General features: G+C 42.4%; 1 non-coding gene and 1 pseudogene across 1 annotated transcript; both read right to left on the bottom strand.

Annotated features, from left to right (window-relative positions):
• LOC148006609 (uncharacterized) overlaps positions 1 to 20,216 on the bottom strand; it is a 2,902,548-nt pseudogene that overhangs the window by 275,517 nt on the left and 2,606,815 nt on the right.
• On the bottom strand, positions 19,230 to 19,382 carry LOC120101316 (5.8S ribosomal RNA). Its single transcript, XR_015679236.1, has one exon. It is a non-coding gene; the product is annotated as a 5.8S ribosomal RNA (ribosomal RNA).

Below are 20,216 nucleotides of genomic sequence, written 5' to 3'. Positions count from 1 at the left end.
CGTTTGTTCTAGGGATCTAGGGTAATTCAAGCATTTGGGCTAATAGCCACTTATCAATGAGTGCATACCATGTATGTCTTTCTGTGATTGGGTTAGCTCACTCAGGATGATATTTTCCAGTTCCAACCATTTGCCTATGAATTTCATAAACTTATTGTTTTTGATAGCTGAGTAATATTCCATTGTGTAGATGTACCACATTTTCTGTATCCATTCCTCTGTTGAAGGGCATCTGGGTTCTTTCCAGCTTCTGGCTATTATAAATAAGGCTGCGATGAACATAGTGGAGCACGTGTCTCTTTTATATGTTGAGGCATCTTTTGGGTATATGCCCAAGAGAGGTATAGCTGGATCCTCAGGCAGTTCAATGTCCAATTTTCTGAGGAACCTCCAGACTGATTTCCAGAATGGTTTTAACAGTCTGCAATCCCACCAACAATGGAGGAGTGTTCCTCTTTCTCCACATCCTCGCCAGCATCTGCTGTCACCTGAGTTTTTGATCTTAGCCAATCGCACTGGTGTGAGGTGAAATCTCAGGGTTGTTTTGATTTGCATTTCCCTTATGACTAAAGATGTTGAACATTTCTTTAGGTGTTTCTCAGCCATTCGGCATTCCTCAGCTGTGAATTCTTTGTTTAGCTCTGAACCCCATTTTTTAATAGGGTCATTTGTTTCCCTGCGGTCTAACTTCTCGAGTTCTTTGTATATTTTGGATATAAGGCCTCTATCTGTTGTAGGATTGGTAAAGATCTTTTCCCAATCCGTTGGTTGCCGTTTTGTCCTAACCACAGTGTCCTTTGCCTTACAGAAGCTTTGCAGTTTTATGAGATCCCATTTGTCGATTCTTGATCTTAGAGCATAAGCCATTGGTGTTTTGTTCAGGAAATTTTTTCCAGTGCCCATGTGTTCCAGATGCTTCCCTAGTTTTTCTTCTATTAGTTTGAGTGTGTCTGGTTTGATGTGGAGGTCCTTGATCCACTTGGACTTAAGCTTTGTACAGGGTGATAAGCATGGATCGATCTGCATTCTTCTACATGTTGCCCTCCAGTTGAACCAGCACCATTTGCTGAAAATGCTATCTTTTTTCCATTGGATGGTTTTGGCTCCTTTGTCAAAAATCAAGTGACCATAGGTGTGTGGGTTCATTTCTGGGTCTTCAATTCTATTCCATTGGTCTATCTGTCTGTCTCTGTACCAATACCATGCAGTTTTTATCACTATTGCTCTGTAATACTGCTTGAGTTCAGGGATAGTGATTCCCCCTGAAGTCCTTTTATTGTTGAGGATAGCTTTAGCTATCTTAAAAGACTCACAGATCTAACCACTTATATAAAATCAGTCATATCTACTTTAAATCCTCAGAATGAGTATCTACTCCAGAGCAATTTTTAATAAATCTCATCAGGAAGCTGAGGGCAAAAATGTGTATAAGAAATCAATTGTTAGTGCCTAGATGTTGGCCAGTGAGTGAATTTTCCCATAATTCTTAGATTAGGAGGAACATGCTGGCAGTGAACAGAGCAGAAATCCATAACAGCATAACAGCATCAAGTCCTCAGGACACATAGCTCTCGGGACACATAGTCCTTGGAGCTGTCACACTGAGTCGCACCCACACGACTGTGGTAATGGGGGGGGGGGTGCATACTAGATCCTATCTCCATTTTAAACTTGATACTTAAATGGTTTATTTTATTTACATGAAAAATGCATGAAGCTTGGGATTTGCTTCTCAATAACTTGAGAGGTTTCTTAGTTCTTTGTAGTTCTCTGTGGTGATGTGAATGTTAGGAAAATCCCAGAAGACACTGAGTACTAACAGAGTATTATTTATTCTTCTGCTCTTAGCAAGAGGGCAAGAAACACGTGTAGCTGTTTCTTAAGCAGGAATATGTTCAGTGAATTTCTTTAGTGTTTTACAGTTTTCGTGGCACACATTCCTTTATCATATTTAGTTCAAGTATTTTGTTGTTGTTTTGTTTTGTTTTAGTTTCTTGAGAATAGTATTGTCTCCTTGCTTTCTGTGTTTGTCTTTTGTATATAAAAATGATACTGATTCCTGTGCTTTAACTTTGTGTTTTTCAACTTTTATCAATATTTATCAGCTCTAGGAGTTTTTTTTTAAGATTTAGTTTTTATGTATAGAATCTTAAAACCTGAAAATAAACATATATTGATTTCTTCCCTTCTCATTTGTATTTGTTTCATTACCTTGACTTGTTTAATTGCTTGACCTAACACTATAAGAAGTTTGTTGAGAAGTGAGAAGAGTGAACATCCTTGTCTTGGTCCTGATTCCAACACAAATACTTTGACTTCTTCTCTCTCATGAATGACTTTTGCTGTATCAAGTTGAGATAAATCCCTTGTATCTCTATTCTCTGCAAGACTTTCATCTCAAATTGAGGCTGTATTTTATCAAAGGTCTTTTATGTTTGCAATAGGGTGGTACTTGTACTTATATGGTAGATTATGTTAATTCTCATGTATTGACTCTTTCCTCCATCTCTGGGATGAAGTTGCCTTAAGCCTAATGGGAAATCTGTTTGTGTTAATGCATTTGGTTTACACATATTTTATTAATGCCTTGTGCATGTATGGTCATCAGAGATGTTGGTGTATGACTTTCTTTTTTGGTTGTTTGGTTTCAGCATCAGGATTAGACTCCCAGTAAATGTTTTCTAACTGTTTTTGGAATATCTTACCTTTCAAGCTTTGAGAATGTGGTAGCCACCATTTTCATTCTTTTCTTCCCCTACCTTTATATCAGCTCAAATAGGATTCAGGAAGTAATATTGACTTATTGTCAATACAGATTACTATACTGTGCACACTCAAAAGGTATACTTCTTGGTTCTGAACCATGAATGATCTTGGTTCCATTACTATAGGGCAGCTGATAAAAGCTGAGGTAAGGTTATTGGGCAGTATCAGTAGAGAGGCTGTAATTGGCAATTGTGAATTAGTTTAAGGGGTATACTGCATAGCTAGCAGTCTTTAAAGTGACCAGGTTGGGTGCCATAAGGAGTTGGTACACCAAGGTCAGGGTCTGAATCAAAATGCTAAATGACAAGTTAGTACCATTTGTGAGGGGGGATGTCAAGGACGTAAGGACCCTGGAGGACTGTTTGATTATTTCTCCTATTTTGCCGATATGTAGATTTTGAGAAATTGGACAAAATTTCTCTAGATGTGGATAGTACTCACTGGAGACCCTGCTTGGTTTTTACATTAGAGTTTACCAACAACTCCTGTTTTCTACCTGGGATTCCATGAGTCTTGTACATAGAAGAACAGGGTCTTGCATTGCTGACAGAAGTGATTGGTCCTTGATCCTAACATATGTATCTGGAACGACCAATGTGGGCAGCCCCCATATTTGTCTGGCCATTTTTTGCAATCATCTTTTGTCTGGTCAAAGAGGAAGCAGACAAAGAGAACATAATATGTAGAAGGAATGACAGATATAGGGATGACAGTAATTTGGATTGGCTCCCAGCATGGAGCTGTTTCCTGATCTTATTGGGAAAGTCTGTTTGTTATCAGTGGGGATTCCTTGAACTTCAAATCTCTAGATGTAAGTGATACTATGGATGGAAACGATCAGATGAGAAGCCCAGGTCTAATCCAGTGGAGTGGAGCACAGATGCTAGAGTGGAGTCTCATTCTTCTGGGATTGGGGACAAGGTGGGTGGTCTCAACATCTTGTGGAGCTTAAGAGAGCAGGGTCCATGAAGGGCCCTACCATTTAGGAGAGACAGCTAAGAGCTGCTGATCTGGAGGGGACAGAAGAACTTGGTCTCAAATGTTGATAGGTAGTTGACAGGAGACAGCGTGTGGCCTTAGTCAGTGTTGGTCAGTAGAGTTCCATAGGAGAGAAAGGGGGCGACAAAGTAATGGGGTAAGTCAATGATCTAGGAGGGGAGCGCATTTACTTGAAAGACCAGGAATTAGTACTGACATCGATACATGAGTTTGAAAGGTGAGACAAAAAGAGGTCACTTGGGGAGAGCTTGTAGCCTAAAATGAGCCAGAGGTAGGAGTTTTGCCCAATCGAAGTTCCTGTGACAGTTTGACAAGAGTGGATTTTAGGGAGCAATTAGTTCTTTCTACCTTACCTGAAGATTGAGGGTGGTATGGAATATGAAAATGCCAGGTGATGTCTAGGGCCTTAGACAGAATTTCAGAAATTTGGGAAGTAAATTCGGGACCATTGTCTCACTGACGGGATGAAAATTGGGGATGATCTCTTGGAAGAGGAGCTCAGAAACTGTCTGAACCCTTTTGTTAGTTGTGTGATATGCCTCCACCCACCGCAAGAATGTGTCAATCAAAACTAGGAGGTACTTGGCACATTTGGCATGTGGGTAAAGACAAGTTGCCAGTCAGTTCCAGGAAGTGAACCTCTGCCTTGTTGGGTAGAAAAAGGGGTGCTACAACACCAGAGGTTGAAATCTGACACTTGACAGACTTTGGAAGAGGCAGTGATGGATTTTAAGAAACTTAAGTCCTTAGGAGTAGGCTTCAGGTGGGTTTTAACAAAATAAGACAATGCCTTGCTGTTAGGATGAAAGATGTGGCGAAGATAGGACAGAGTTTGATGAGTGTTAGGGAGTGAGAGTGGGGATATGGGTTGCAGTGTAAGAATGTCCTGGGGAGGGTGCTACATATGTAGGTACCTACGGGCCGCAGCTCTGGCTGCCTCTTCAGCTCCGTTTTTTCCCTTGGAGACAATAGAGTCATTCGTCAGGTGGGATCAGCAGTGGACAAACCCAATAGCTGTGTGGATATGGGAGGCCTTTAGCATGGCCATAATTTGGTTTGCATTAGTTACTTATCCTCCTTTAGTCATAAGTACCCCATGCTCCTTCCAGTTAGTGGCATGGGTCAGGATGATATGGAAAGCATGTTTAGAATCTGTGTAGATGTTGAGGGTTTGTCCCTGTGCCAGTTGAAAGGCATGGGTAAGGACTACTACTTCAGCCTGTTGATTGGTGGTATGAGCAGGAAGGGCCTGTGCTTCAGTGTGTGACACTATGGGGCAGCTGGCTCTTATGGCTCCTTCATGTAGAAAGGAGCTTCCATCTGTATACCAGGTATAGATGGTCTGAGGCAAATTGCCCTCCTGTATGTGTGAAGGGTGAGGTAATAATTCCTCTAAGGTTTTAGTGCAGGGGTGAGATAAGGAGTGGTTAGTATTTGGTGGAAAAAGAAGATTGGAAAGGCAGGTGTGATTGAAAGGGTAGTGTGGAGTCTTCTATTAGTGCTACCTGAAGAGAAAGAACCTTGGAGGGAGGTAGATTCTGTAAACCTTTGAAAGGTAGGAGCTGTGACATGTTATAAGAGGAGAAGACCATTATATGCAACCCAAATGTTAGGTTTTCTTATTCTTCAATAAGGAGTTCAGCAGCTGCTAAGGTACAAACACAAGGTGCCATCCCTGCATGGTTAGATCTAGTATTTTTTTGACAGGTATGCTACAGGTACAAAGGAGGGTCCCAGTTGGTGACCTAAATTTCCAAATGTTGGTATCAGGAACTGCTATTGCCTCCAGCAATGATGTCATCTGCTCACCTGAGCATCTGTTGTCAAGGCAACGGTCATCCATTTCCAGCATATATTTCATGTTACAGTTACACCACGTTTCACATAAAAGGCAGATCCTTTCTGCCCTCTTCCACTTCTCTCTCCTCTCTTCCTTTTTTCTCCTCTCTTTCTCTCCTACCCCTCTTCACCCCTTGGCCTTTGTCTCTACCATTCCAATAAACCTCTCCACATAGAGCCCTTTGGCCTGGATTGGTATGTCCAGACGTGAGCCATAGAGCCTCTCTGTAAAAGACAATGTAAAAGGTGGTATGTGTATGGCTACTTAAAAAGACAACCAAAAGCCATCAGTGGCTGAACAAAGAGGAAAGTGAAAGGAAATGGATTCATTGGATTTCAATCAACCTGATAACATTTTACATTTTATGCTCAGGTTGGGTGCCATAGGAGAACAGCCTATAGTATAGTTGGTGACCTCCAAAGGAGCTGGGAGTTGGGTTGAATCTTGTGAAAAGATCAAATACAGAGAACTCATTCTGAACCGTACAGATCCCATAGGATGCTTTATGCTAAGAAATATAATGTCAGTGCTGGAATATTGATACTGGTTAAAACTTAGACTTTAATACCAAAGTACTCATTTTGGTTCAAACTGAATTTGAACACCTGCAGCGTGAAATACCGAAGAGGGCACCATCCCATATTACCCCATGTACCAGCAGGTCACATGGCACCAATGGGTCATTTGGCCCTGGTGGGCTGTTCTCATCTTGACAGACTTTCTGGCCTGTAGCTCCAGAAATCTCTTCACCCAATTAGCTATGTCACCTTAGAAAGTCACTACCATGACAAACCTCAGATTCGAGCATCCAAATTTATCGGCTGGCTGGGTGGTGGGGGTGGGACTGGGGCTGTACCTATCTCTGGAAATCAGTTGAGAAGCTGTGTGAAGGCAAAGACTTAGTTCAGCTCTTCCTTCACTCCTTCATTGGAGTCCCCATGGAGTCCGATGGTTAGCTTCAAGCATGCTTGTCTAAATCAGTGAGGTTCTGTCAGAGTCTCTCAGGAGACATCCACATCAAGCTTCCATCAATAAGGACTTCTTGGCATCAGCAATACTGCCTAAGTTTGGTGGCTGCATATGTTATAGATCCCCAGATGGGGCAGTATCTAGATGGCCTTTCCTTAAGTCTCTGCTCCACTCTGTGTCCCTATATTCCCCTCCCTCTTGAGTATTTTGTTCCCCCTTCTAGGAAGGACTGAAGTGTACACATTTTGTTCTTCCTCCTTCTTGAGCATCATATGGTCTATGAATTGTATCTTGGGTATTCCAAGCTTTGGACTAGTTAGTATCTACTAACTGTGTTAATTCACTCAGGATGATATTTCCTAGTTCTATCCATTTGCCTAGGAATTTTATGAAGTCATTGTTTTTGAAAGCTGAGTAGTACTTCATTGTGTAAATATGCCACGTTTTCTGTATCCATTCCTCTGTTGAAGGGCATCTGGGTTCCAGCTTCTGGCTGGAGGGCCTTTGCACTAGAATGCTTCCAGTTTGATGTCTCTCTCTCAGACATGCTCAAAAGTTTTAGTCCTGGGTGATTCTAGAATCCCATAAATCTGGATATAATATTTTGTGTAAAATTATGGAAGCATTTTAATTAAATTAAAATAAACCCAAAGTTAAAACTATGGATAAACTCTCTTCCAGCTTAATCTTTTTTTGGTTATTATCAGTATCTAAGATACATGCTGGGTGACAACAGCAAAATAAGAATTACCCTGCAGTCCCTTAACCATTTTCTATGAATCTGTGGTGTTGTGTGTTGTAAGAATGTTGGTGGATGTGAGTGTGTGGTGCATGCCTGTAACTGTATGGCTTTATCCATCTGTGCATGTGTTTTTGGAGTTCTGAGAAGTATTTCAAGCGTCTTCTTTAGTGCTGTTCACTGTTCTTGACATAAGTTCTCTTGTTGAACTAGAAATTCAGTGTGGGATTGGAGAACTGGTCAGTGAGCTCTCAGGACTCAGAGGTAATAGTTATGTGTAGCTATCCCCTATGCCTGGCATTATGTATACATGCTGAATATTCACACCCAGGTCCATATGATTCTACCCATTGAGCAATTTCCCAGTCCTAGAGTGATGAATGTTTGCTTAAGATTTGATAACAGACCTTAATTGTTTTCTGTTTTTGCTATCGTTTGTAATTTTCCATAGGTAACTCTGCAGGTGGATATTATAAAACACACCTGAATAGACCAGAAAATAAAAATAGGAGTAGATGCATTATAAGCAATTCTATAAAACCGTATTTTGCATACTTACCTTGTGAAGCACACTTGATATTTCTGGGTTTGCCTGTTATATAAACACCATAGTTTGATATAAGGACAGTTTAGACTCTTTAAATAGAAAAGGAATAATAGAGATACATCTCTTGAAATAGTATAGAGACTGTGATACTTTATCACATGAGAATTAAATCTGAGCCACATATCCTTCAGCAGAGGAAATGAGGGAGAAGTATGTATATACCTTTTGCAGCACAGTCTCTGGAATAAAACAAACAGGGACATTTAAATAAATATATAGAAGTGTTTAAGACTTCATTTCTCTTCCAATATTTGCAATTACATAGTCAAACATTATATCTAGGATTCATAGATCACTGTGCTATCTAGGATTGCGTGATGAGGATGGCATAGTGGCAGTATACCAAAATAACTGATAGGAAAAGCAGAGCAGTCACCCCATTAGGATTCATATGAATTGCATTTCCTCCCTGCTGGGAACTAAGCAACAATGGTGAAACTGTACAAGTACCTCTGTAGTAATTTGGTATCTTGGGGTTATGTCCAGAGGATATACAGCTGGAGCACGTGGTGTTCAATTTATTTTTAGTTTGTCTGATTTAAAATGTGATTGCTGTTAGTAAACATTTTTGTGAAGATTGCTTGAAATTTATTTGCACGTTATTAGAAATTGTAGAACCATATTTATAATTTCCAGTCCTGGGGGTACTGATGGTTGTACATGGGGTACAACTAAGTCAGCAAATGATTAAGTCAGACAATGCTGATGAAAAGAACATGGGATACCACAGATAAGGTGCCTAAGAACTGATAACCACAAAAGTTCTTCCCTCAACCTTGACTCCTTTAAGGCTTCAGCATCAGACAGGCCTTGACAAGTTTGATCCTGGGTAAGGGAATAGAACTAGTGTTCCAGTTATTCTTTTGTCCAGGTCTTTCAGACAGCCTAGGGCAGTCCTGGCTTCTCACATTAATAGGTACTTCATAGTATTCATAAGACTTTCCGGCTGGATGTGACTTTTGAATTTTCTTTCATAAGCAGGGAAGTGTTAGATCACAGTCCTATCTAACTGGCCGCTTTCCTCAAACCAGCCATCCCCTTTGTAACCTCTCAATATAATTGATAAGCAACATATTCTGTGGCCTTGTAATCTCTCTGTCCCTTGCATCTGATTCCCAGGCCCCAAAAACATCTAATGGTAACTGCCTCCATCTTTTTTCTTTCTGTGATTCATCTATTAGTCTAGATCACAAGGTAGATATCCTACCCAAAAAAATCATATGATTGAGGAACACCAAAATCCTATAATTTCTTGGAAATTAAAAATCCTCACTCTCCTATCTTTGTCTTTAATATCCCATCATGGTTATATGTGGCCATGATGCAATAAATTACTTCATACTCAAGGACTTAAGCATGTTTTCCCTTCAGGACACTCGACACACAATATATGTGCTGCAGTAAAAATAAAAACAACAAAACAAAACAAAAAACCCGACAGAACTTGTTCCCAGGTATACCCTAGCTGTCTCACTCCCTTAACATTTCTGGTGCCATTGGAAATAGCAATAATTTATCTCAGTGGCTCCACGCTGCCCCATCTACTTTCTGACACACTATTCTTAACAACACGGCAACCTGTCAGGCTGCTCCTCCCTCACCCACAGCCCTCTTGGTTGCGTTTCCACCACGCCAGGCAAACACATCCCAATTCTTTGGTAGGCCCATGCATCTGGCCACCATACACTCTCTTAAAATCAATTAAGTTGCCTTATGAAAGGACACATCAAACAATATTTTCTGATGCAATTGATAAGATATAATTTGCCAATCTAGATGGCACAAAATCCTGTACACACCCATCCCTTGAGAATAGTCATAACAACCTGTAATATGTACAGAGAGGCATCTAAACATCTACTGCCATGTTCTCTGTGCTCTCACATTCTCACTCTGGCTTCCTCTGCCTCTCTAAAACTTTTCTCCCACCCATCCTTCCTTCTTATCCAATGACAGGCCTGGTTATATCCTGTACCTCCCTTCACCTTAATAATGACATCAATCTACTCTTTTACCCTTTTAATTAAAAAAAAAAACAGAAAATTTTTCATAAATATAAGTTGAGTACAACTATTATCATTCTGTAATTTAAAAGTATAAGATGTACCTAACACCCAGCCCAACTTTTATCAGTTAAACAGAACATTTAGTTATATATTTTAGCTTTTAAAAGGCTTAAAATCTGTTATATCCTGGCTAGCTTATGTATTATCTGATAACTAGCTAATTAAAATATGTATTCTCAAAGTTAAATAGTCTGAGTGGGTTATAAGATTATACTAAGTTTTCAACCCCGCTAGTAATCTGAGAATGACCCATATATCTGTAAATATCTGGCTTCTAGAACTGAGACAGGTTATAGAGACAATTTTCTATTCGCACAGTCCCCTGTGAGCAACACGTGAGAGCAAGTCTTCAAGCTTCTGGCCTAGGATCATCAGACAGACTTTTGAAACACTGAATTTTGAAGGGCTGATCATTCTGGCTTGGCAGAAATTTTCAGCCAACTTATTCTGCAATGTTTCCTTTTCTGGAGAGTAATTAGTCTGTAGAAGAATTGGAGCCATTTTTGCATAGTGTCTGTCTGCCACAATAAATCACCTCACGTGGAGGTGGAGATTTTCAGTTTCTTCTTTGAATATACCAAAGGGGAGCTGGTGGGAGTGGACATGTCTCAATAAAAGTTAAAGAACATTAAATGTCATATTTTGTGGACTTCTGGTGTTTTTTAGAAACCATCTCACTATATAAGTAATCTGGACTGTTGTCCATTAATTATCTTAATAAATTATCTTGAAAGCATTCTAACAATAAACTTAGAGACATGAATTTGTTATTTGGCCTTAAACTCATGTGCTTAATCATCTCAGCTTCATTTTTTAATAGCAGAAAAGGACTGGGTATAAGCCATCTATGCTGAAATGTGTTGTATAGGCACAATACGTGTACATCAGAGTAACAATATTAATTTTAAATCAATGAGAAATTTATATTAAAGAAAATCTTTAAAATCTAAATTTGTATCAAATAAATTCTGTGCCAATGTAAAAGATCATAATTTTAGTTTAGTGATAAATATAAAAATAATTATGTACAGCTTGAAGAAACCATTGAAGGGTTTTTGCCCCAATTCCCTGGACTTTGGGGGACTAAAAGTAGTTATTCTGAGGTTGTTTTTCTGAGGAATTTAGAAATGCGTTTAATTTAACAGGGAGGAATTAGCTCAAACTAATTATACATAATCTCCGTCGGTGGAAAATCTTGTATCTATTACTAAGCTAAAGTTATTATCTTTTACATTTGAAAGTATATTATAATACATTACATTCTCTCCCATGATCTCTTACGATGATCTCTTAAACAGTGAAGAAACTTTGTGCATCTTTTAAACTCATCTATTATTTCTAGCTATATGTTTATAAGCTGTTTAGAATTTGTCTATAGAGATATTCTATATTCTGTTAATTAAGTAAACATTTGTTCTTTCATATTTTTCTTTATTTTTTATATAAAGAAATATACTTGAATGCACTCTACATTCTCTTTACCAAATCTCACCATATTTCCTATAATACATCTCTTGACACCATGTCTTCATCTGTTTACCTTTTAGATCTCACCAAAGAATCAGAGTCTAGTGTTACTCATGAAGGGAATCTATTGAAGCACAAGCAAATTACCAAGGCAATACCCCCCCCCAAAAAATGAATGATTCTTCATTCACCAGTAGCCATCAAATGCCAAAAGCCCCTCAATATGGCATTGGCAAGGGTTGGTCACCCCATCTAAGCCCTGACTCTAGCTGGCTTGATCATGTGAAAGTATTGTGTTAACACAGGTGCTGTGGGTTCATGAGTGTGATAACCATGAGCTGTCCAGAGGACAGCTTTTCATTCTCTATATCGAACAGCTATCACAATTTTCTTGATACAATAGAGATCAATTCAATGTTCATTGCAAGAAGGCAGGAACATAACCCATCTAATTATGATGGAGATGTTATTAAAAATTTTAGTTTCTAAATGCCTTTTATTTATGTAAAATTCCAGAAAATTTTATTTCTGTTTATGGTCTGAAACATCTTCCTTTCATTCATAACGAACACAATGATAGTTCTAACTTTTGAAATGACATTATAATATGATGTATACGGATCAAATTTTTATAAATTTGTGTGCATGTGTATCCCATTTTTAAGAGTATTAATTTTTTTCTTAATGTTTTCTAGCTGTATTAATATGATCATAAGATTTTCAAGTAAAATAACTTATGCATTATTTTACTAACACAAGTCTTAATTTTATATCTCAAATATTATTTTCTATTGCATACATACATGAATTTTAGTTGTCAACATTTGCGTGATCAATTAGTTCCATGTTTATTAAATTGTAAATTTATACTTTTGTGTTGAAACTAACTTTTGTAAAGTTTGCATACATAATTTTCATATTTGTTCAGTTGATATCACATGATTCATAAAATTCTTTCTCTTCAAATAACTACAACATAAATTTTTATTAGTTTAATGAACAAAGACTATTAAATAGGAAGAGCTGAAATGGTTTGCAAACCCATAGCAAGAACAACAATATCAACCAACTAGACTTACCAGTGCTCCCAGGGATTAAACTACTAACCAAATAGTGCTCATGCAAAAGCCTATTGCTTCAGTTGCATATGGAGCAGAGGATGGCATTGTCTGGCATCAATAGGAGGAGAAGCCCTTGGTCCTATGAATGTTCCTTTCTCCAGTGCAGGGGAATGGTATGCTACTGGGGTGCGAGTGGGTGGATGGGAGGAAAAGCATCCTCATGGAAGCAGGGGGTGGGTTGTGGGAGAGTGGGTAACTCGGCAAGGGAATAACATTTGCAATGTAAATATATAAAATATCAAGTTAAAAAATGTTACCGTTGCTCTTAATAACCCTATATAAGTTTTTAAAATCCACTTGCCAAAATTCTTACTAAGTCTGTTTTGTGTTCACACATGGACTATGATGGATTAAAACCATATCTGGGAATATCTTCTCAATATTAGACATAACAACTGAATATGTGATTATTTATATCCATTTTTTGTTCAAGAAGAATCCGATGCCAAAGAAAATTTCCTCTTTTTGATTAGCATGGAAATTATACTCAAAATAAGCTAATAAAATAAAGGATACCTGAGTGTATACACATTCACATACATATTCATATACATGAATATGTGTGTATATATGTATACATGATGTAGGCCTCCTTCACAGGGCATCTAGGCCTTAACAGTTCCCTCAGGCCTACACATTGCATCTAGGCCTTCATGTTTTCCCTAGACCTTTAACAGCCAGCAGGTTTGCCCTCTGACCCATCAGTCTACAGAGGAATTCATAGAGAAACCCTGTCTGAAAAACTAGGGGAGGGAGACAAACAGATTAACAGATTGATCGCGCTCTCTCTCTCTCCCTCTGTGTGTGTGTGTGTGTGTGTGTGTGTGTGTGTGTGTGTGTGTGTGTGTATTCAACTGAGGAGGCACTGGCAAATGAATGTTTGCCCCTCCTCTGTAAGCCAGGCCACCCCAATGCTGCCTTTCCTTTTCCTTAGTTTGTTTGGTTTATTCCAAGTTAATTGTATCTGTTTCTTTAATTTCCTCTTCATTTCTTTAGTTGAGTCATGGGTCTTTGCACATAAGCCCTGGAAATCAGTACCTGGATCAGGTCTGCAGCCTGCTCACAGGGTTCTACCCACCTCCACCACTCAAGTGATGCAATTAAAGACATGCAGCACAACACCTGGCTTCTTTTCACTGTACATGTACTTTAGTTGCAAGGTTCATTCAGCTCTGAGAGAGGAGGGAGGGAAGGAGGGAAGAGAGACAGAGAGTGACAGAGAAACAGTGACAGAAAGGGAGAATTGTAGGTTATTGTTCCATCGCTTCAATCACTGTCTGTTGTTAGCCATCTTGGCAACCATGCCCCGAAACCCTACCTTGTGTAAGATCAAGCATAATGGCAGCAACCATATAATTCCTGCTTAATTGCACTGAACACCCCAGTCATCACTACCTGTGGAGAATTGTAAGGGGACTCCTCTGATCTAGAGAGTAGTACCCTTGAATGAAATGAGAAGCACAACAAGCATTATTTGTTTTGAAATATATGATGTGGAAAGAACTATATGTGTGGATTTACAGACTGAAAGACAGAGAGACAGACAGACAGGTCGGACAAGACAGAACAGGATAGGACAGAACAGGACCAGACAGGAGAAAAAAACAAGAACACAAAGAAAAACTCAAAATGGAAGTCCGGTTCCAAATAGTCTCTGTCTGCACTGTTGCTCTAGTGTTGGTGGGCCAGCTTATAAAAGCTTATACATGGATGATTTTGGGAAATGCTGCTGGGTGTTCGGTTCAGGTCCAAGATTATTGCGGGTAACTAGACAACAAAGAAAGCAGTTAGACTGACTTCTACAGTGTTTGGTTTCTGACTGTGTTATCACACAGAAGAACCTAACAAAATATATAATGAATTCCAGCAGTAACAGCAGAAACAACCAATGAGAAAGTGACCTTATAATATTAGTAACTGCAACAAAATGGCAGACTAGCTAGGTAACATTTACCTAGTCATTAACTAATCTGACATAGGCCTTCTTCACATTGCATCTAGATAGGCCTTCCTATCTTCCTCTCCAGTGCTGAGACCAAAGTGAGATCAAAGTCATGCATCACCATGGGTGCCATCTTTTTCATTTTTTTCTTTCATCCTAGGAAGTGTGTGTGTGTGTGTGTGTGTGTGTGTGTGTGTGTGTGTGTGTAGAGAGAGAGAGGGAGAAGGAGAGGGAGAGGGGCAGAGGGAGGGAGAGAGAGTGCTCTAGAGAGAGAGAGCTCTTGAGAGAAGGAGAGAGAGAGAGAGAGAGAGAGAGAGAGAGAGAGAGAGAGAGAAAGAGAGAGAGAGCTTTAAAATCAGCACTCAAGACTTTTTTCTTCCTATCCCTGTCGCTGCCAGCACTGACACTGTACCGAGAATTGGGCGAAAGCCTATGGGATGAAAGAAACATGCACACATACACAGGTTATCGTGTCAAGCCAGGAGAGGAAGAGAGAGAGAGAGAGAGAGAGAGAGAGAGAGAGAGAGAGAGAGAGAAAGAGTGGAAGAGCGGAAGAAAGAGTGAGAGTGAGGAAGAAGAGTGAGAGTCTCCTGTAGCTTTATTCACCACTTATATGCCCAAGTCTACAGGTAGAAAATAACTGGGAAGCACAGTGGGAAACCCTGGCTCCTGACTACCTGGCTTATGACTTCTGTAACGAAAGGACTAGGAGACCTGAATTAATTAGGGAGAAATCCGAGAAGACCAGCCTAAATCTCAAGGATAAAGGCTGAGGAAGCAAAAAGCAGAAGTAAATTGACCACCACCCAGGTGTGGTCCGGGTGTGTCAGTTCCACATGCATCAGCCAGGCTCAGCAGAGGTCATGCAGTGGAGACACTGGGTGTTTACTACTTGGTCTTTCCTTCCTGTCCCTTAAATACATGGGAGAGGCCTCTGTCCAACAATCCCACGACTTCTTAACTGTAGCCATGCAGTGACAAAGCGGCCAGGCCCAAATCCAATATGGCTCACTACATATCCCTATCCCAATCCCCCAAAACCAGCAGTAAATCCACCAGCACCAGAGACAGAGGAAGATGAAATCTCTAGTCTGAAAAAGTAGAGGAGGGAGATAAACACATCTCTCTCTCTCTCTCTCTCTCTCTCTCTCTCTCTCTCTCTCTCTCTCTCTCTCCCTCATAATTTGTTAAAGTGTTCCCTTTGTGCTGTGTGGATTCTACTTTATTAAGCAAGTTTCACATCGTACTAGCTCCAAAGAGGAGTCAACAGTCTCTTGGCGTGCAGGCAGTTGTTGCCTGCTTTAAATATTTTTTGGTGGTTTTGTTTGTTTGTTTGTATCAAAACCCAGGGCCTGCCTTCGATCAACAGATCCAAACCCAGTTCTCCAAGGGAAAAAATGGAGTCAAATCTGATGTCACTGGCATTTAAGTCATCTGCCATTGACAGTCATAGGGGATGGGAATATCATGCTTTCTCCAATGGAGATTCACCTGGGGATGCATCAACCACATATAAGGGCAGGCCTGGGGTAGAACGGGGTGGTGAATGGGGAGGAAGGATCTGGAAAGAGCTTTGCGATGGGAAACTATGATCAGAATGTTGCACAGAAAACAAAATTTGTCCTTTAAAAAAAAAAAAAAAAAAAAAAAAAGCTCCCGATATCTATCCAAAAAGAAAAGGAAAAAAAACCGACAGCAGAACTTTACTAACTGCAAATGTTCCATCTCTCTGTATCCAACCACTCCACTCCCAGATAGGTAGAAGACAGTTTGCACTTCTGTCCCAGTTGTGCTATCCAGGTTAATAAAAGGGGAACCACCTCTGTGGTTATGTTTTACACACACGAAATAAAATAAAAGGAGTGGATAAACATGCCTGGCATTTTAAGATGCCCAATTTCTTTGCAAGCTTCATTTTTTTTCATTCTTTTAAAGGTTTATTCATTTATTTTCATTTATATGAGTATACTAAAGCCCTTTTCATATACACACGGCAGTAGAGTACATGGAATATCCCTTTGCAGAGGGTTGTGAGCCACTATATGGTTTCTGTGGCATGGAACTCAGGACCTCTGGAAGAGCAGAGCAGTGAGTGCTCTTAACCTAGGAGCCATCTCTCCAGCCCTTCACATGCTTTATTTAACTAAACATTAAACATGAATCAGAAACGCCAAATCTTGTAAATATGGTCGAGATTCAGCCTTATTTAGAAATCCAAAGCTGGCAGGGCGAGGCTGGGAGTGAGCAAAGGGAGTCTTCCTCTTTTTCTGAGGGTGTGCTATCAATTCCATTACCATTTCCAAACAGCTGGGTGTGAGTCTAACTAAGGTTTTCTTCAGTCATTTGCCGTGAGCCAGAACACTGAAAGGACAGCAAGGGATCAGACAATCATTCTGAAATCATCACTCACTGATTTCAGGCAGAAAACTTGCCCCCCCCCCAAAAAGGCACTGCCTGGCTCAGCACTGAAGCAAGGAATGCTTGGGCAGAAGCAGTATTTCCCTGACAGACCTTCAGGGACATGCATATTCTCCAGCCCCACCCCACCCCCTCTTAGCTAGCTCCTGTCCACCCCTCCCGCTTCCCCTACCTACAGGGAGCAGGCCTCCGGTGTGTGTGTGTGTGTGTTGGGGGGTGGAGATGGAAATATCTTTGAGAGAGAGTTCGGGTCTCCCAAACAAATAAATAACTAGAAACTTCATTTATATCCTTTATATCATTGAGCATACAGTGGAAGAGGGAAAAGGAACAGGGAAACTAGGCCAACTGGTAGAGCTCCTTTCATTTTGTTTCAAAAAGGAAAAGTCAAAGAAACAACACTACCTGGTTTTCGTGAAAGGAACAGAATGGTAGAATTTGAAACATCGGCTCGCCACTTAATACTTTGGCTTTTAATAAAAGGGCCAACAGATCTACCTCCTATTTGGTAAAAAAGAGAATAAAAACCCACAAAAACGTTCTGTCAGCCAACTTCCCTTTAAACCTCTGTTAAACAGGAAGACTGGTTTTTTTAAACATCATTTTAAATATTTAAATATGTATTTGTGTGTGTGTGTCTCTGTGTGTGTGAGTGCCTGTGTGTGTGTGTGTGTGTGTGTGTGTGTGTGTTTGTCTGTCTGTCTGTCAGTGTCTTCTGTATGGAGAGGATGTGCTGTAATACTCGGGGCAGGGTGGTCCGGGGCCCATGGGTGATTCCACACCGCCTCCCCAGTCACCTTCCCTGCAGGGCCTTCCCAGAGGTCCCATAGCCGGTTTTAGCGCAACACCAAGGTGGAAGGGCGCCCAGCGGCGGCCAGTCACTGACGGGGGAGGGGGGGATCACCCACCAAACCTAACCCTGGTCCCACCCGGGGGCCCCCACCGCACCCCGCGCCCGCCTTTGGAGCGCCCGCCGACCCCCCTGTTGGGAGGAGCGGGGGGGGGGGCGGACGGCGACAGCGGGATGCATGGAGAGGGAAGAAAGTCGCGCGGGTGGAGGGATCGGGAGAAACAGGGAGCGGGAAAGATCCGCTGGGGTCACCGGCACAGGCGAACGCACGCCCCCAGGTTGAATCCTCTGGGCAGACTGTGCTGACCCCACCCATTTACCTCTTAACTGGTTTCACGCCCTCTTGAACTCTCTCTTCAAAGTTCTTTTCAACTTTTCCTTACTGTACTAGTTGCAGGTATTTAGCCTTAAATGGAGTTTACCACCTGCTTTGGGCTGCATTCCCAAGCAACCCGACTCTGGGAAGACCTGGGCCCGGCGCACCTGGGTCCGCTACGGGACTCACAGTATCCACGGGCTGGGCCTCGATCCAAAGGACTTTGGCCCCCCACGAGCGGCGCCAGGGAGTGGGTCTTCCATACACCACATTTCCCACGCCACAGCACACAGCAGGGATTCGGCGATGGGCTCTTCCCTGTTCACTCGCCCTTACTGAGGGAATCCTGGTTAGTTTCTTTTCCTCCACTGACTAATATGCTTAAATTCAGCAGGTCGCCATGTCTGATCTGAGGTCACGGTCGAGAGGGGAAAGAGGAAAGGAGGGGGCGCGCCCTGTCGCGGGCGGACGGACAGAGAAGACAGCGAGAGGGTGCCGGGGTCCCAGGCCAGGGCCTGAGACCTCTCTACCCCGGCCAGCTCCCACAGTCAGCACTGGGACTCAGCGGCATCCCGCCAGCTGGCACCCGAGTGGTCGGCCCCCGGCAGAGGGACAGGGTAGGAGAGGTACCTGAGACAGTCCCCGTGGTTGAGGTATGGCCCCCACCCTATCCGACGCTTGCAGGTCGCTCTCTCCACGTGCACTGGCGGGTGTATGGCGGCTGTGGACAAACCCACCCACTGGGCAGGGCCCGCCTCCCACCAGACCGCAGGCACGATGACCGAACCGGGGACGCGGCCCCTCTCGCGCCCAGAAACCCGACCGGCCCACGCCGACGCGTCCACACAGTGGAGAGAGCGGGTGAGGACGGGAGCGGGAGTGGCGGAGCGAGCAGTAAGGAGCCACGAGGAGGGTGGCCGGCGCGCAGCGCCAGTGGATGGGGAGGATGAGACTCGTTCAGACACACCGGGCGTAGACGACCGATGGAGGCTGCACAAGTCTGAACTTCGGGAGACGGAGGGCCTAGGGGAGAGGTGCTGCGAGCAGTGTCTCAGCCACGCGACGCGCCCATCCCCCACCACCCCCCCAGAGGCGGCAAAACCGCAGGGGTCAGCAATTGATCCTCAAGTGACTCTCAGACAGGTGTAGTCCAGGGAGGAACCCGGGGCCGCAAGTGCGTTCAAACTGTCCATGATCAATGTGTCCTGCTATTCACATTAATTCTCGCAGCTAGCTGCGTTCTTCATCGACGCAGGAGCCAAATGATCCATGGCTAAGAGTTGTATCGGCATCTGGGGTGTGAGCAGACTTGTGTGGGTGCTAACAAAGGCAACAGCTCCCCCTCCCGCCCATGCTGCACTGGAAGAAAAGGGCCAACAGCATGGCAGCTCCACCTCAGGCCGGCCAGCGGGAAACTAAAGGATACATGTGAAAAGAAAAAAAAAGACAGAGTCGGGAACAGAAAGACAGGACACGCGGGACATGGAACACGAACCCAGCACCCGGTGGAGCAGGCAAAGGAGGCGCTGGCGGCGGCGGAAGAGGAGGAGGCTGGCGCACTGAGGTGAGGATGCAGGCAGAGGAGGGAGGGAGAGAGAGAGAATGGAGGAGGTCCCTCTATGGACCAGACCCAACAGGCTCCCTGCACCGTTCCTTAACAATTCCCGCCTTACCAGAAACGCTCACTTAGCAGGCCAGCTGTGGCATCCACCACGATGGGGACCGGGACCCGGGATGCGCCTTCCGGTGAGAGGAAGGACTAACACAAGTCCAAGTAAGGACCAGACACCCCCTAGGCCGTCTCAACTAATGAACCTTCCACCAGGTCACCTACAGAAACCTTGTTACTACTTTTACTTCTACTAGATAATCAAGTTATCAGTGAGTTCCCAATGGGACATGCTTGTATGAGTGTGCTTTTCAATGTAGAGCAACATGTTAAAGAATGGAATTTATGTATCTTCGTTAATTCAGTAGGTTCCCAATAGGATTCGCATGTAATAAGCTTGTTATTCAAGATAGAGCAACGTTTTAACGAACTGAAACACTGTGTCTTTGTGAATTCAGTTAGTTCCCAGTAGCAGGCCCTTGTGATATGTGTGCTTTAAAAGATATA

The sequence above is a fragment of the Rattus norvegicus genome, chromosome 2 (assembly GCF_021556685.1).
Source record: "Rattus norvegicus strain SHRSP/BbbUtx chromosome 2, alternate assembly SHRSP_T2T, whole genome shotgun sequence".
Taxonomy (NCBI): Eukaryota; Metazoa; Chordata; class Mammalia; order Rodentia; family Muridae; genus Rattus; species Rattus norvegicus.
The sequence above is the reverse complement of the archived record's forward strand: the minus strand, read 5'-3'. Positions and strand labels throughout refer to the sequence as shown.